Source organism: Silene latifolia, chromosome 11, assembly GCF_048544455.1.
Source record: "Silene latifolia isolate original U9 population chromosome 11, ASM4854445v1, whole genome shotgun sequence".
Classification (NCBI taxonomy): Eukaryota; Viridiplantae; Streptophyta; class Magnoliopsida; order Caryophyllales; family Caryophyllaceae; genus Silene; species Silene latifolia.
Genome location: NC_133536.1, coordinates 132,163,733 through 132,175,606, shown reverse-complemented (window position 1 = coordinate 132,175,606; position 11,874 = coordinate 132,163,733). Strand labels below are relative to the sequence as shown.

Below are 11,874 nucleotides of genomic sequence, written 5' to 3'. Positions count from 1 at the left end.
CGAGTCTCCACCTTTGTAACTTTCAATGAGCTTAAAAACTCCAAGGTGAGGGATGAGTAGGTCAACTCTTGCATATTAAAAAATGTAAGCAATCCGATGGACTCAAAGAAATTCTTTGTTTGTTCTAAGACACGCAATTTGGTCAAAGTCTCTTGGCATATGAACTTGGTGGGTGAAATAGATTTCTTAGCAAGAGATACAAATTTCATCCTATGGGCATCGGATGCGAAAATTACCTCCGGATAATAATCTAGTTGCTCAACAACCGGAGTAGAAGTAGTAGTTTCCACCATAGGAGGAGTAGTCTCTTGAATCTCCATACTTGCACTTTGAACCACCAAAGCCTTTGAAGCTTGTAGAGCTTGTTGCCTTTTTGAGAGATTCTTCTTTGGAGGTGCCTTGCTTCCACCTTTTGTCCTAGCCATCTTCTCCTTGTATGTAGTAACACCAAAGGTATGCTTGATTTCTTCAAGTTTCAATAAGGCCCAAATCGATTTAGGATAGTTTAATTTTGCCTTTTATCCTAAAAATCGATTCAAACATTGATGATTTTGGTGTTTTAATTGCTTGTTGTTGACAAAGGAGTAATTTTTTTGAGTTTTGAGGGAGTTTGGAATTAATTTGGGTGAATTTGGTTGAGAAATTTGATTTATGTGGATGGAGGGATTGAGGGTTTTGAGGGTTTTAGAGATGTGGTTGTCTTTTGAATGAGTAAAATGAAATGGGAAAGGTGGGGTTTTAATCCCGTTGGATTTGAATTACACAGGGGAGACGAGCGGATTCTGGGTCGGGACGCTCGGATTCTGCTTCAGTTTGCTTCAGAAAATAAGACCGTGCTAAGACGAGCGTCTTTTGAGGAAGACGAGAGTCTTTCTGAGGAGATGAGCGGATTTATTTGAGGATGCTCGGATTCCTTGTCAGGGAGAAATCCCAAATTTTATTAGCAGTAAGACGAGCGGATTCTTGTTGAGACGAGCGTCTTGACTAAGACGAGCGAATTCTCTGTGGAGACGCTCGGATATTCAATCAGACCAAAAAATTTCTTTCCAGCACTCTCAGGATGAGCGTCTTCTTCACAGGACGCTCGGATTGTCTGTTAGGACGAGCGGATTCTTGTCGGGCCGCTCGGATTGTCCCTCTGCCTCATGAATTCAGTTCCATCCGTGGGTATTTCATAACTCGTGTCATTTACTCTTCATTCCTTTGGTCTTCATTGTGGGGGCACTAGGAAGGCTTGGATAGCCTAGGAAATTGCTATCCCCACACTATGTCAAAATACTGCACATCAATAAACATATAAGTCCCTCCCTCACTTTCTCTCGAAATGATGAAAATCATGATCAAAGCATAAAAATACAAATCCTAAATTGACAAAAATGCAATACAATACATAAAATGCAAGTTAAGGGGTTGGAATATTAACAAATGGTGGTTTAGGGAGGACTCCACCAAACTCTCATCTATAAATGAGATGTCAAGGGGGCATAGCCAAGGTGTTGTTGATGTTGCTCCACACCTTGAATAAGTAGTCGAAAGCTTGTTCATTGTCATGATAAAGATCCTCAATAGACCTTTGCACACGATGTTCTTCATAGTGGTCTTGGGTCATAGCATTGCCAATATAAGGATTGAATAACCCTTCAAACTCATCATCCCAAAGACCGCAAACTTTGTCTACTTGTTCCCCAATAGTATCATGAGTTGATGAGAACAACTCTTCTTTCTTCTTGTCATTATGGCCAATGAGGCCTTCTTTTTCTCTTGTCATGAGTGGTGGTGAGCTATTCAAGCTCTCATTCTTGTTGAAACATTCTTGCTCTTTGGATAGAGCATCTTGGAGATTACCCATTTTTTTCTCCCATATGGGTGGTGATTCTTTACCCATATCTTGTTCTTTGCATTGAGATGCCAACTTCTTCCTATCAGTTTCTCGGCTATAATGATCAACCATGAAACATGGCTCATGCAATCGGGGAGCTCTCATTGTCTTGTCAAGATTAAAAGTGATTGTTTCATCTACCACTTCAAGTGTGAGCTCTCCATGTTTCACGTCAATCACCGCTCCCGCGGTGTGTAAGAAGGGTCTTCCCAAAATGATAGGAATGTTGGAGTCTTCTTTCATATCAACAATAACAAAGTCCATCGGGATGAAGAACTTGCCAATTCTTACCAGCACATCTTCCAATACCTCTAAAGGTGTCTTCGTTGATCGATCTGCCATTTGAAGCGTGATATTAGTGCACTTGAGCTCTCCCATTCCTAGCCTCTTACACACCGAATATGGCATGACACTCACACTTGCACCAAGGTCACATAGAGCTTTGTTGATTATGGTGTCGCCAATGGTGCATGGAATAGAGAAGCTTCCCGGATCCTTTAGTTTTGGAGGTGAACTTCCTTGTAGGATGGCACTACTCACCTTAGTGAAAGCAATAGTCTCAAGTTTCCGGATAGATTTCTTCTTTGTAAGAATATCTTTCATGTATTTCGCATAGGCTGGAACATGATTGATTAATTCCGTAAATGGAATTGAGACTTCCAAGTTCTTGACAATCTCCATAAACTTCCCATGTTGTTCATCAAAATTAGGCTTAGCTTGATGACTTGGAAATGGAAGCCGAATCACAATAGGCGCTTTCTCTTTAGCCTTCTGTTCATTCTCCTTTGAAACTTCTTGAATGGTGGTGGGTTCTTCTTCTTTCTTAGAGTCTTCAACAACTCTTTCCTTGTCACTAGCATTCACAACATCTTCATCAACGGGCTTCTTCGGCCCTTCATACCTTGTACCACTCCTCAAATGGATGGCAGTCACCGATTATTGTCTTGGGGGATTACCTTGAGGTGGTAATTGCCCCTTTTGTCTTTGTGAACTTGAAGATACTAATTGAGACATTTGGGTCTCCAACATCTTTGTGTGAGCTAGTATGTTGTTAATGGTGATGTCTTTTGCTTGGCCATCCTTTTGCATTTGAGTGAAAAATTATTATTGGTTCTTTTGCATTTGGAGGACCGATTTTTGAACATTAAAACCTTGGCTATTTGTTTGTTTTTATGGAAGTTGATTTTGATAACTTTGGTTTTGATTGTAAAAGGGTCTTTGAGCTTGGTTTATCATTGGAGGTGGGGTGTATGTTTTTTGAGGGTTTTGAACATTTTGGCTTTTGTATGAGAGGTTGGGATTGAATTTGGTGTTTTCAATGTAATAGTTGGAATAAGGGGTACCACTCTTGTATGCTTGGAAAGCATTCACTTGTTCCCCTACATTCACTTTGGTCGTGTCCCAAAGTTCCACAACTCTCGCATACTCCACTTCGAATTGATGAAGATGCCACCATGGCATTAACATGTTGCTTAGGTGATTTGGAGGCCTCTTCAAGTTTAGCCATAGCCTTCTCAAACATCAAATTAATGGTGTCAATATGAGCACTAGGTTGAGAACCCAATTGAGTAATAGAGTCCAGTTCATGCTTTCCTCATCTAGTAGCCTTCCGAGGTCTACTATATTGTGAGTTATGGACCGCCATTTCCTCAATCTTGTTCCATGTTTGATTATCATCAACTTCGGTAAACATACCATTTGATCCCATATTGAGAATGTTTCGGGAGTCTTCATATAGACCATTCCAAAATTATTGTACAAGGAACCACACGCAAAGTCCATGATGTGGACAAGATCGGCAAGTATCCTTGAATCTCTCCCATGCTTCATACAAAGATTCCTCATCCCTTTGTTTGAACCCGGTGATTTGGGCTCTCAACATGTTGGTCTTCTCCGGAGGAAAGAATTTCTTGTAGAAAACAAGTGCCAATTTCTTCCAAGAGTCAATACAAGGAGTAGCCTTGTGTAGGCTCTTCAACCATTGTTTCGCGGAACCAATCAAAGAAAAAGGAAATAAGACCCATCGAATTTGGTCTTGAGTCACTCCGGTTTGAGAAATCGCATCACAATAGTCACAAAAAGTCTTCATATGAGAATGAGGGTCTTTACTAGGCATCCTCCCAAATTTACTTCTCTCAACTAATTGTATAAATGCAGATTTTGCAATGAAATTACCGGTTAAGTGTTGTGGGGTAGGAGTACCATTTGGTAGGTTCTCCTCGGTTGGTACGCAATGTGATGAAAATTTAGGCATTGTGGGTTGATTTTGTGGTTGGTTATGTGTTGGGTTATCCTCTCCTTCTCTTGCAAAAGGGTTAATTAACTCAATGTTATTTGGTTGAATGTCCACAATCTCACCAATACCTCTCAAAGTATTTCTAGAAAGTCTTCTATTGTTGGTCAAAGTTATTTCAATTTCAAGATCAATGGGTAACAAGTTACCTTGTGATCTCTTAGACATGCAAAATATCAAACAACTCGAAGACAATTAGAATAAACCTTGGGGAGTTTGACTTCCCCAAGGTAAAGAAAGACACAACTAAAAACAATCAAAGAAAATCAAATCAAGTTAACACCGTCCCCGGCAACGGCGCCATTTTTGGTCGTGTTCGGTTTTGTTACTCGTCGTCAAAAGTTACCTAGACTAAAACAATATTTATAACTTCACAAACTATGCTACTCTTAGTAAAGAGGTAAGTAAAGGTCGGATCCCAAGGGACGGGTATTGATGTAGGATTTTCGATGGCAAATTATTGTGTCTAAGGGTATCACAATATGGGTTGAGGTAGGAGATCAACTAAACTAATCAATAATGCAAATAGAGTAATGAAAACAAGCAAGATTATTAAAATGAGGTGTAAACAATTGATTAAAAGCACTAGGGTGTCATGGGTTCATAGGGGATTCATGGATTTGATCATACAAACATATTCTCTAGTAGATGCAAGCACTTATTGTTATGATGGGATCGAGTTAGTGTATATCTTACAATCCCTAGGATGGTTTGTGTCCCGGAGCCGAATCATTAGATTGTACAACACCTACAAGTCGACTTAATCCTCCCTATCCAACTATATGCATGGTCTAATGACACTTGAGTTGGTTTATATCTTACAAGTCTCATTGAAAAGGTAAGTGATGGCTAAAAAATGCAAGGATTCATAGGCTCGCATTTCATCAAACATAACGTGCATAAGTTGGAATCGCAACAAGCAAGCAAATTAATTATGAAAACATATTAGATTAAGCATGAATCAATCCCCATGTTGGTTTCCCTTAATTCCCCATTAATCCTAGTTAAGGAAACTACTCACTCATTATCAAGATTAACATGCTAACAAGGTTGTCAATCATACTAGCAAGGCAAAACATGATGAACAAATGAAGATGATTAACAATAATTAAAAAGGGATTAAGAGAGAATTATACCTATAAACATGATTCCAAATAATAAAGCAAAGAATAATAGAAGTACTTGATGATTGATGGAAGGTTGTCAATCCTCCAAATAAACCCAAATAATCTTCTAATTACCCAAAATAAATGATGAAAAATAGAGAAATTAAGGAAAGATTAAGAAATGAGATTTGTATTAATGCTAAATTAAGAATTGATTACAAGATTAAGAGAGTATTGAGACTTGATTAAGATAAGATTAAGATCCTATTAAGATAACATGCAAATCTAGGTAGTACAATTGGGTATTTATACTAGAGATTAGGTACAAGGATTAGGGTTACTAAGGGCTTAAATGACTATTAAGACCCTTAATAAACGTTGAGGAAGTGCTCCTCTCCAAGGAGATGCTCATCTCTGTTTTGGTAGTCTTTAGGAAATCTGCGCGTCCCGAGCGTTTAGGCAGTAAGCACGGTGGGTTCTGCAAGGGAATCCGAACGGATTAGGGGAGAGACGCTCGGATCTGTTGGCCTCAAGACGAGCGTCTTGGCATCGGGACGCTCGGATTGGTGGGCAGGGAGACGCTCGGATCCTGGGTCAGCACTTCTCTTTTCTTCTTTCCTCAACAATCCTCGGGGATCTTGTTGGGGATGCATGGATCCTTTCATCATTGCCCAATCAACTTTATTATCTACATAGGCCTTCTTATATAGTCTTCCTTTTGATGCTTGGTCATTGACCCAATTATGCACCAAAAAGCATAGGAACGAGGCTAATTCCGGGACTAAATATGCTTAAATATGAGTCACATCAACCTCTCACTACATAATCATTGAGAATTAGCCTAACCAAATAGTAGAACCATGAATCTCAATTTCATAAGGAAGTAGGCTCGGCTCACCGGGGTGCTAAACTTGTTACGTTGGGTAAGTGGGTAGTAAAATGTTATTACATCGAAATTTGGATTGAGCTCAACGGAAGTATCTGTGACCGTAGTCGCATGTGATCCGGGCTCAAGATAAATATTAAAGTAATTTTATCAACCGAGAGTTCTAGAAGTAGAATCGATTAAAGAGTTAATCCATCGAGTTATAATGATAAGGGATGAACCGGCTCACGGTGCCCGAATTGATATGAATTTGGATCTCGGAATCATTTATAATAGTTGGGTAGAGATCACTATATAAATGCTTAAACTTGTTTAAAATGTTTAAAAGTATTATTAAAATGATAGATGTTTATTAATTCCTTACATCTTATTTTGTAGTCGAAATTGTTTTCTCAATTGCAATGGCAACTCCAATTTCATCCGTGATCACTAGCTCAAACACTCTCACCAACGTTTCATGGCTTCGATCCTTCATGGATCATTGTAAATTAGAAAAGAATGGGTCCAATTTCGCCGATTGGGACGCACAACTTCGATTGGTCGCGGAGGGTGACGACAAGCTTCGTTACCTTACCGAGGCCTCTCCCACCGCACCTACCCTAAGGTCTACTCCCGGCGCTAGGCAAGCCTATGAGAATTACCAAAAGGAGTCAGCCACGATCAAAAATGTGTTGATATTCTCTATGGAGGCCGAACTCCAAAGAAGTTCTATAAAGATTAGCACCGCATATGAGATCTATACGAAGCTTGTGACCATGTTTTCAGAAGCTCCGAGGATTATTCAATATGAAGCGGCATCCGTATTCTTTGATCTCAACATCAAGGAGGGGTAAAACGTTAGCCCTCATGTGCTCAAGTTGATGGAGCATGTTAAGACCTTAAAAATGCAAAATGTAGAAATTCCCGAGGAACTCATCATTGATCGAATTCTTCATTCCTTGAACAAGGTTAAGGCATATGTTCAATTCAGGGTGAATTTTAACATGCAAAACGAGAAAGTGTCCCTCGATGAATGGCACAAATTACTTGTGTAAGCCGAGAGGGACATGGGGCTAAGTGTTAGCACCACCAAGGATGTGCTCAACATTAATCATAAGAGCAAAGGGAATTTCAAGAAAGGTGGCAATAAGGGAAAGAAGCAAACTCCCTACAAGAACAATGGAAAGGCTTGTGAAGCTAGCTCCTCTAAGCCCAAGAAGGGTGCCCCGTCCGGGGACAAATACCACTATTGTAATGGTGGTGGGCATTGGAAGAGGAATTGTCCAAAGTACATTGGCGATATCAAAGCTGGAAAAGTCATTCCAGTAGGTAAATAACTATCCCTATCTTTTATGTTTCGATCTCAACTTTGCTATTTTGATACAAGTTGTGATGATTACCTCTTTTTATTGTAATTAGGGCATCCAAGCAAGGACAAGGGCAAAGAAAAAGAAGCCTAGAAGATCTTGAGGGAAGGTAGATGTAGCTGCCCATGGTGCTAGATCGATGAAAGCTGGGCTTTATTTTGCTCTGTCTTTATTTTCATGTTATATTTTGAAATTTTAGAACTATTTTGATTTCCTCGTTCTACTTGGAAATTTGGTTGTTTCCTTAAACAATGGTTGCATTCTGGATTTTGGTGACTTGGTTTGAAACCCAAGTCACTTACTTTATCGTATAGTTTGTTCTAAAATTTGTCATCATACACTACTTGCATATAGAAACATAAGATTATCGACTTAAATTGATGAAATGGGCAATTATAATGATTGAGTCATTATATGTCCATAAGCTATGAATTCGATTCTCCTTATGCCATTGTGACTAAAGTCACAACTTACTTATGTAAGATCAATTATAAACTTATATTGAGTTATTGAACTCACACTAGGGAATATTACCAACCTTATTTTTACACCTATCAAGTTTAAATCATCTAGTCTATATTATTTTTCTAAATTGTCTCAAATAAATCACTATAAAGTTGATATGTGATATGTTTTCCTCCTTCACCATCATTATTTGTGGCTCAAAAGCTATCTTTGGAGAAAAAGTGCTTTTCTCCTAAAGATAGAGTGGGAGTGAATCTAGCCAAAAACCTTGAGTAGATGGGATCTACGTGAAGAGACCAAAAGAAGATGTTCTTAAGGGAACTACGTGAGGAGACCAAAAGAAGATGTTATTAAGGGAACATACGTGAGGAGACCAAAAGAAGATGTTCTTGGAATATAAGATTTTGATCTATGGAGGGATATAACTAGATATTTTAAAATTCGATATTTTACTTAAGAGCCTCATGAAACTAAAAATGGTATCTATGTAAGTAAATAGATTTATTTGAGATTGTTCTGACCAATCCAAAGTAAATAGAAATTTATGATTAAGAGTTGCATAGAGAGGCATGTTGATGTCTACGAAAGCTAAGTTAATTGTTAACTATGCTAAAGATTCAAATCATTGCTATACCTCATTATAAAAATAAGTAAGGTATTAAAACCACTTTCCAAATGGGTATTTTGGAAGGGATATGTGAATGACATATATGGTTTTAACTAATACTTAAAGAAGCAATGATTATTCCAAATCATGTAATGTTTCGAATGAGTTGTCGAAAACGAAACATGTGTATATATGAACTTGAGTGGGAGCAAATGACTGTTATGTTAAGACATGAAGTTCAGTGGGAGCTATCATCCTTCAAGAATTGCATAACTTATTACTCATTGGTAATGACGTGCAAATAGGTTTTCAATTCTGGATGAAATTAGACATTATGCAAATCTATTATTACATGGGATGTTGGATTGGCACTTAGATAGGTATCTTATGTTGATAATGATCCTTCATCTTAAAGATATCAACCAGTTAAGTAGGTTATTCATGTCGATGAATATAGAATTACCATGATAGAGTCATGGTTATTTACTTAACCTAAGAACTCACTACGCCAAATCTGGCAATCAATAAGGAGCGTATCACAACGGTTTAATGCATTTAATAACGACACTTAGATTACCGTTTTCCAAATATTGGCGGAAACCTAGACCGCGCTAATAGGAATTACGGTTTTCCTCGAAAACCGTTGTTATTATAATTTGACAACGGCTGATTAACAAACCGTTGTCAAAAACTTTTAACGGTTTCCAAAAACTCGTTATAGAATCACTCTTATCAACGATTGTTAGAAAACCGTTACCAGTTTAAGATATCGGCATTTCGAAAACCGTTACTAAATTAACACCAACAACGGTTTTTGTTACCAGTTGTTATGTTATTGCTATGGATTTTTTGTAACCGTTATTATTTTCTATTATGAGATAACGGTGTTTCAATTCAACGTTGTCAGTATTTGATTAGGTTTTTCAATTTGATTACTGCATTCAAAACTGAACTTTAATAAATATTCAATTTGACCAATAATATTCAATTTGACCAAAATAATTCTATAAATATGTCTTCATAATGTTTTAGGTCAAATTTTAAATTATCAAACATTTACTCTCTAATTTCTTTCTAAATATCTCTCTAAAAAAAATATGGCCACTGAGCTATAATCACATTCTCGTTACGCACAACTTTTTACTCGTATTCTCCATAATCTCCAGGTTCATTATGGTGTGAATGGAAAGGGTTTAAACCCTAATTTTGGGTGGTTGACGCAAATGCTTCATAACTCCGGTTTCACCGCGGTTAAAAATGTGTACCCTTTGTCTACAAACAAGCAAGGTTTTGTAGGCTTTTCTTTTATCGTGTTTGACGAAGCCAACGGCCATGATAGTTTTCGTCAGGCAAGAAAATTAGAAGCTAGATTTGCGGGGGAAGATGCGGGGAAAGAGGACTTCTATTCGGATGATAAATAACAAGGCCCTTATCTATGGGTTGCGACCCATCTTGATCATCATCTGCTGAAACATTGCTGGAAGCATCACATTCTTGCCACCGTGCCTATGTTATGGGAGAGAGAGGCCATTCCACCTGCGCTTCCCGGTGATAATGAAGGGCCGATCTACGACTTGCTCTATACCGAAATTCATAATGAGTATCCTAATACTTCATCAGATTCTAATAATTAAGTCTTTAATTATTATCTAGCATTGTAAGTTGTATTTGGATTATGGTGGTGGTTTGAATTAAAGTTTAATTATTTATGTTTTTTGTTACCCCATCCTCTGGAATTCAGAGACAATATCACCAGAAAAATATCAAACTTTTATTATAATGACTTAGGTTTTTAGGCGTACATTAAAATATCAAGCTAAAGAAAAAAAATCGCGTAAAACAAGCGTTGACAAACGTGAAAAAGCAAATATGTAGTGTGGAGTTGAATGGAGGGAGTATGTTTTTTGTTACCCCATCCTCTGGAATTCAGAGACAATATCGCCATATATGTCTCTTTCACCTTCAGCCCAATCCACACGGTCGTTTTCCCATTGCAACGGCATTGTCCCCTGCTCGGCAATGCGACCTTGGCAGGGCAGAATCGGAAGTAGTAGGAGACGGTTAGATTCATTCACAACCCATAAATATGGGCCTACCCGCTGTTCATCCTGATCAAACTAGAGTCTCGAAGAGTCATTGTTATAGAATGCCTGCTAAAGTTTGCGAGCTTGACGAAAGCATTCCCGCTCCTCACCCCCGCCAAACTCGATGAGGGCGCACCGCCCGAAGCCATGATGCGCATCATTGTTCGGGTAGATAGTTTGAACCAAATTCAATCCAGCTAACTGAATCAAACCTATTAACCAGTCAAGGCTATACGAGAGTTAAGAATTAGAAAGTGCAAATGGTACAATTTAAGATTATGAAAATTATAATTCTACTTATAATGAGTTTGGGTTGTATTGGAAACGGTATAATAAGATAGTAAGAATTGGAACCGGTATAATAGTAAGATAAGAATTGGAAACTTAACAAGTTAAGAATTGGAAAGTGCAAACGCTACAAGCTAAATAAGAATCGGTCAACTTTACCGTGTTAAACATATTAGGTTACAACGGTTATCAAAAAACCGTTGTCCAATTAGTAAAAACACAATGGTCCAATTACTTAACAAGACTAATGCATGCCTTGTAATTTTTACTTTTTCTGATTCAAAGTTGCAGTATTGCGTGTTTGACCATATGTATAACATAAAATGATAACGGTTCTTTGTTAAGCCGTTATCATATTTCACATATCAACAACGGTTGGACAGAATCCGTTTTAAAAAAAAGTTGTTTAATTATATGTGATTTTCTAGTGTTTGTGATTTGACTAATGCATGCCCCGTAATTTTTACTTTTCCAGATTCAAAGTTGCGGTATTGATTCTTTGACCGCATGTATAACACAAAAATATAACGGTTCTTTGTTATTTTTTTTATCATATTTCATATATAAAAAAAAAAGGTTTTTTTTAAATCCGTTGTCATATTACTCCAATAAACAACGGTTTTTCTTATAACCATTTTAAATACAGATCCAAAACTGAAAAGTTTGTGGTTTTACCAATCCATGCCCTATTATTATTGGTTGTTTGAGCATTATTCACCTCATGCATGCATGCACAATTAATACAAGTTTGAATGTAACGTATGGATGAAATTAATCTAATTAATTATAGCTTTATTATACTATAAATAACATCACATTTGCAGTAACAATAAGAATCACTTTATTATTACTATCCTTTCTACTTCACTTTTTAAATAATCTACATATACATACATATAATAAATATAATAATTAAAAGA

At 37.5% G+C, this 11,874-nt stretch overlaps 1 non-coding gene across 1 annotated transcript; it reads left to right on the top strand.

Moving 5' to 3' along the window:
- The first annotated feature begins 3,653 nt into the window (after window positions 1–3,653).
- LOC141615582 (small nucleolar RNA R71) lies at window positions 3,654–3,761 on the top strand. Its single transcript, XR_012529997.1, has one exon. It is a non-coding gene; the product is annotated as a small nucleolar RNA R71 (small nucleolar RNA).
- Window positions 3,762–11,874: the final 8,113 nt, after the last annotated feature.